The following is a 6,517-nucleotide window of genomic DNA, read 5'->3' on the forward strand; positions in this document are numbered from 1 at the left end:
ACAGGGCTGCGATCGAACGACAGCCCCGAGCCCCGGAACTCTTACCTGCGGCCTCCGCGCGGCCCCGCCGCCGTCCCCCGACGGCTCGCGGCGCAGCTGGCGGGCGGCCCCCGGGAGCCGGGCGCGCCGGGGTCCCCAGGTCCGGCGTCGGCAGGAGCGGGAACCAGGGCTACCGGCCCCGGAGCGTTGGCGCTCTGTTCGGGCCCGAGCGGTCGAGTGAGCCCCGCGCCTCCCGCGCGCCCGGGCTGCCCTCGTCGGCCCCTGACTCACAGCTTCTGGGCCGGCCGAGGGGCGGCGCAGCGGACTCCAGCCGCCGCCTCCCCGCCTCTTCCATTTCCCCTTTCTCTCCGTAAACAGAAAGAGCCCGCCGGCTTGCAAGGCTGCCCGAGCCCCCGCGAGGGGAAATTCCGGCCTCCCCCCGCTTGCCCTCGGGGCGCTGGGCGGAGCTGGAGGTGGGACTGGGGTGGGGCGCGCCGGGAGCGGGGTAGGTCTCGCCACGCCTCCCGGGGGCCACCGCCGGCTCCGCGGCCCGGCCCACAGCGTGGAAAAACACCCCCGAGTTCCCTCCGACCTGGGGACCCGGCAGCCGGGGGTAGAGGGCGCCCCGACGCGGAGCTGGAAAGGGCGACCCTGCCTCCGCCCCCGGCCGCCGAGGGAAGCTCGTATTTCCTAAGGTGCCGGCGCCCTCGGCGCTGCTGTGGGGTCCCCGGCCCTTTCCCGCGCACCCCATGCCGGAGGGTGTGTCTGTGTGCTCGGGGCGGGGGCGGGGGCGAACAGGGGCGCCGCGTGCTGCCCCCGCCGCGCTACAGGAGGCGCAGGGAGCTTCCCGGAACCGCGGCCCGCCCCGCTCAGGTTTCGGTCCAGGTCACACACGCAGGGCGGTGATGCGTGCCCCCCAGCACGGACCCAGTTTAAGGGCTTGGGAGAGGCTGCCGTGGGAGGTGACGGGGCGCTGGACGAGGGCCGGGGTCCCCGCCAGCAAAACCTGGTTTCGCTCTTTGCAGCCTTTATCGGAACTGGTTAGGTGGCACCGCCCGGTTACAAAGTGTATCTGCCCCGTCTCTTCCTATAACCCCCAGCTTCGAGTCTGGGATTCTCTGTCCCGCTGGGGAAGAAGGTCCAAATGCGTCTAGAGCGATCTTCCTTCTCGAGTGGAAAGCGTTTTCTCGCGGCGAAGCCGGAAGGAAGTTCTAGGGAAACAGCGCCTCTCTCCGCGAAATCCTCTCTGCTGGACATTGCCGATACCCACTGAGAGGCGGCACACGCTCCCCCCTGCCCCGCGCCCCTGCCAGTACTTCTTGAGTATCGGGACATTTTGCAAGACAGCCCCGAGAGGGAGAGACGCTGTAAGGCACCGACCCTCTCCATCTCGGCGACCCGGACGTTGGACGTGCCAGGTGGAGCCCAGATTCCAACGTCCTCGCTGAGTCCGCGTCCGGCCCTTTCCTGTCCCCAAGCTCGTCTCGGGCCCACGCACCCTCACACGCACACAAGGGCAAGGCTGCAGCGGAGCCGCTCGAAGACTCTCCGCGTTTCTCCTACGGAAAGTGAATTGTTATTCCCACCCAAGGAAGTCATCTGAGAATTGCCGGCGGACAGAGGCTAGCTGAGATGAGAAGCAAGGCCCTCGCTGTGGGACCTTAACGCCCATCACTTCTTTGTGCTTCTGGGCCCGCGGCGTTGGTGATAACAAGGGGATTGACAGACGCCCGAGACTTTAGTAAAAGCGAGCCCAACTAGCAAATTAAACGCTGACGACTGATTGGAGACACTGAGCCATCCCCCCAATTATTTTAAGTACTAGAGTGCAGCGGCATGAATGACGCGGGGCGAGTACCATTTCCAAGTGGTCTCAGGGCTGGACCACCCCCCGACCCTGGTCCAGGGGACTGGGCTTCTTCTGCTCTTGCAGGAGGGCGCGCTGCCTGGACCGACCCTGCTGCCCTGACTCGGTAGATGCAGCCCGCGCCCAGGCGGGGAGAAGCCCGGCTGGCCTGGCCGCGGACTCCGTGGAATTTGGCCGGGACTCAAAAGCAGATTATCCCAGTCTCGGCTGAAACTGTAGCATCAGCTCCCTTCGCCTTTTCTCTGGGAACCAGATTGGCCTGGTTGTTGCCTTTGATCATAACGTGAGAGACGTCTCTCCTCTATCTGTTGTCTCTGACCAACGAAGGATGATCTTTATAAGCAATTTTAAAAATAGAAACATGGAACCACCCCCTTGATGAGCTAATGAAAACCACACCTAATCTTCTGGGAACTAAGTATTAGCCTTACTTCCTACACAGAGGTCTTCCAAATATAGTTGCATTTCAGGGAGCTGGTGAAATGGCTGCTGCAGCGGGGTTCTCTCTGGCTGTTCATTGCTTATGCAGTAGCAGAGTTCACCTGGTGGGGTCGATTAAGAGATTTTACTCAAATACATTTTTAAAGTCTAGCAGAGATTGGATCTCGTGACCCGGATTGCCAGAGAGAGAGGACAATTGAAGAGAAAGAAAAAGTTTGCAGACTACTTGCATTTTTCTCCGTCAAGACTTTGTTACACAGGCTTGCAAAAGCAATACTGCTCAGCATGCTAGAACAGTGAGGTTTAAACTTGCCAAGGAGAAACCACCGGAGCGGGAGTGTGCACAGCCGGAGGTGGCTGATGAGAGCACATGACAAAACAGCTCTGGAAGCTGTTTGCGCCCAACAAAATGCACTTGAAAATTGAGTTGCAAGGTTGCAGTGTACTTGAAGAGGCTTTCTCCACTGGCAGGTTGGGACAATAATAGGTTTGTCATCTGTAGTTTGGAAATCAGAGCTCATTTACTCAACAGAACCAAAACGATGAACAGTAGTAGGTGACCCAGTCAGTGCATCAGCCTTGTAACCTTAACAGGCTCTAGACTAATAAATAGAATACAGGACACTGCTTTCCAGTCTTCTTCATATTCAAAAACTATAATATTTTTAGAGAATACTGGGATAAACTGGAAAAAAGTAGGGGATACCTATATGTGGCTTGGTGAAAAAATGTATTTCTTTTTCTTAAATTATAATAACAGTAAAATACAAAAGGGTTTGAGGAAGATCATTAAATACTGAATTTCAGTTAAGCTTTAAATAAGATTTGGGGCTCTCACTGCTGTGGCCTCTCCCGTTGCGGAGCACAGGTTCCATACGCGCAGGATCAGCGGCCATGGCTCACCGGCCCAGCCGCCATGTGAGATCTTCCCGGACCGGGGCACGAACCCATGTCCCCTGCATTGGCAGGCGGACTCTCAACCACCGGCCCACCAGGGAAGCCAAAGATATTTTTAAAGTTAAGAGGAACTTGAGCCTGATTTCATGAGCATAACTTTTTTCTGTCTGGCTTTTGTTGCAGCTATACATATTTACCCATCAAGAGGTTTAAACAATGACCTCTTTAAACTTCTGACAATAACCTTCAGATGAGAAACTGTACAGACACGTGAGTAATCAATTTAAAACCACTATTACAATCTTCAACTTTTTTGAACCGTTGAAATTGTATTTTAGAAGTCCAGTAGGCCTTATTTTTTTCAGTGACGGAGGTAAGTTTCTTATGATAATGTGAGTGGATTTCAGTGATAATTGAACTTTTTCATATTAAGTCTTTCTAAGTTACAAAGCTGTAATTTGCAAAATTTGCATATGCACTGTCAGAGAATTTAGCTTGGATGCCACTAAAAAGACACAGCAGATGGAAGGATGAAGCACCCAGGGGAGGAGATTCAGGACCGCCAGACCCACCCTGTCCCCCCACTCCCAAGGCTTATGCTCCTTGGACTTTGGCCCTGCTCCTCTGGTACCTGAAACACAAACTGCTTCCTCCAGCCCGGCCCGGGCCCCCTGCAGCTGCTGGCGATGAACCTGCTGGCCTCTCGCAGCATCTTGAGGTGGATTAGGATTCCAACAGAGCTGTGGGGACCACCACGTGTGCAACATCACATTCTGCTCTGCCGTCCCCGCCGCCCTGGCCACCCTACGGCATCCCAGAGAAGATTGCAGAGGCACCTGAATGCCTTAAGGGATCCGGGGGTATCTATATTCCTGCCACATCGGCATGCAAGGCTTTCCCCTGCAGACCACCCAGAGGGCGGACAAGGATGAAAGGGACAGTCCCCTCTGTCCTCATCCCTCCTGTGTCTCTCCTCACCTTCTGTACTCACAACTTCTGCCATCACTGTGCAAAGTGGGAACAGCAAGGAAGGAGGGCAATGGGGCCCGGGGCAGAGATGGAGACCTCACATGGGGCAGATGGGGGGAGAAATCCCCTGCTTCCAGATGCTCTCAGCTGTGGCCGTAGTTTATCTCTGAAGGCCGTGTTTAAACTGGGCCTAGGTGTGAGTCAGACACCTTTTGTTCTCATGTGCAGAGAGCTAAAACTCGGGTCTCTCAAAGAACCTACATCACGCCGTTCTGTATGAAATGTATTATGTTTTTTTGTTCGTTGCTTTGTGCTGTGACTTCCCCAAATGTGAGGTCCATGAACCACACTTTGAAAACAGAAACTACTGCCCTGTGCTTCTCTCTTCCACCCCCCAAATGGAAACTCCTGGTACAGCATTTCTTAATCTCGAGCTTCCGAGATTACCACATGGGTTGGGATGCCCCCAGGAACTGTTCAAGGCTCTCTCCTCCGGCCAGTGCAATAACTTTCATTTTTCTCATTTTTAGAGGGGGGGAAAAGGGGTCTGCAGTGGGGCTCCCCCAAACTGCATGGGGCCAAATGATGGAGCAGTCCCTGATGGATTTGTGGAAATAATCTCCTAAGCTTCTCCCACGACTCCTTATTAGCCAGAGTCCCCTCATCCCAGGACCACACATCACCTGCAAACACGATGTGAGGGGGGACTACCGACAACTTATTGCTTGGGTGAGGCAAGGAATTGTTTTAAAAAATTAAGCACAGGCTGATCTGCAAGTGTAAATGTAAAGGTAGGAAAAAAAAAAAAAAACCACCAGAAGAGCATCCTCTCCAAAAACAATCATTACTAACCTCCTTTGAAACGGTGTTCTTCACACATTACATGTTAGGAAATTGGCCGGATTAGTATCTCAACAGCCTTTAAAAAAAAGGTGTTTCAGGCTTATTCTCACGTGATTAGTTGAAACCAAGTGAGTTAAACACATTTTGGGGTTTGCCGTTGCAGTTACAACACTAAGAACAATTGCCAAGTTTCCTCTCAGCGTGTCTTGGGGAGACTTCTCCCCCTTCTTAACCAAAGCCCGGGATTAATGTTCATGAGAACATTTTTCTAAGTGTCAAGATGCTTCGATGGATGGACTGCATAATAATGAAGCATCCTGATACGTTCCGACCGTATTAAAAATAATGCTAGTAGCTGTCGTCTTTTAGGCACTAGCTGCGTCCCGAGCACTGTGCCCATTGCTTTCCTGAGATGGGCACGAGTCTCTCTTTTTTGCCAGTAGGATTTACATGACTTTAAAGAGGCTAACTAATGTGTCCAAGGAAACCAGACGCTAATCCGTGTCTGATCCCAAGTTCAAAGAAGCGATGTCTTGCATCTACCAGCACGGGGTTAGATGGATGCAAAAGCGCCTGGGTGCGTGGCTGGGTCTGCTGGTGCCGCTCGGAGGAGACCAGGACTGAACCTCGGCCCGTTGTGAAAGGCCTCCCGCTGCTTTCCCATCTGGCCTCTCCTTTGCGGGAGGCTGGTCTTCCTTTCCAGGCTCTAGCCTCTGGCTCCCTTCTGCCACATATGAATACATGTCAGACACACCTCTACTGGGTCTTCAGCTGGACAATCTATTATCTCTAACCATGGGAGGAGAGGTTCTGAAAGCATTTCAGCTGTCTCCCGGGGGTAGAGATGTGGAAGAGGGCCGAGCCCAGGAAAACTCAGAAATAGAACGCTAGTTTTGCTCATGCTTAAGGGAAACCAGCTTTAATGTCTCTTGGGGTCTGTGGGAGCCCAGAGGGACTTCCTGCCCCCTCTCAGCCCGGTTCTGGGTGGAATGATGTGTGCTTAGAGGCACTGCTGGGGCTTAAGAGCGTCCTGAAATGTTCTCACGGATGCTGAGGGCGGATGGACCGGCAGCTTTTCCCACTCACCCACCCAGCTCTGGCACAGAGCACAGCCCCCCGAGGCCAAGGCTCTCCCCAAAACAAGGGTCCTCACCCAAAGCCCTACGGAGGATGGACGGAACCTATTTCTATCAGCTCACAGAGCCGGGGATAAACTCTTCAGGAACTGTGACAGCTGGTTGTTAACTAGAGTCATGACTAAAACTAAAATTATATAAAATTACAAGTAAATGAAATATATATTAAAGACAATGTAACAAATATGAAAAACTTACCACTTCCCGACTATTTTGTTGCATTTTATTGCTGTCCAGGCTCTCACTCATGTCTATTACATCCACATGGTGGAAATACTACACCGTGAGGGGCTCCTGTATGTCTCTTTCCACCTCTGCACTTGGTGGCCTCGAGTTAGCAACTGAAAATAGGCCATCGTGGGAGTATTTACACCACAGAAACCAG

At 53.4% G+C, this 6,517-nt stretch overlaps 1 protein-coding gene and 1 long non-coding RNA gene across 2 annotated transcripts in view; one reads left to right on the forward strand and one right to left on the reverse strand.

The window, feature by feature from the left end:
• MAP3K8 (mitogen-activated protein kinase kinase kinase 8) overlaps positions 1-426 on the reverse strand; it is a 26,741-nt gene extending 26,315 nt beyond the window's left edge. Inside the window, exon 1 of the mRNA XM_004278640.4 lies at positions 46-426. The gene's annotated coding sequence lies outside the window, so the exon portion shown is untranslated. The remainder of the gene's footprint in view (positions 1-45) is intronic.
• Positions 1-6,154, forward strand: part of LOC117196136 (uncharacterized) — a 6,289-nt gene extending 135 nt beyond the window's left edge. The window contains exon 2 of the long non-coding RNA XR_004476217.2: positions 3,368-6,154. This is a non-coding gene — a long non-coding RNA (uncharacterized LOC117196136). The remainder of the gene's footprint in view (positions 1-3,367) is intronic.
• Positions 6,155-6,517: the final 363 nt, after the last annotated feature.

This window comes from Orcinus orca, chromosome 2 (genome assembly GCF_937001465.1).
Source record: "Orcinus orca chromosome 2, mOrcOrc1.1, whole genome shotgun sequence".
In the NCBI taxonomy this organism is placed as follows: Eukaryota; Metazoa; Chordata; class Mammalia; order Artiodactyla; family Delphinidae; genus Orcinus; species Orcinus orca.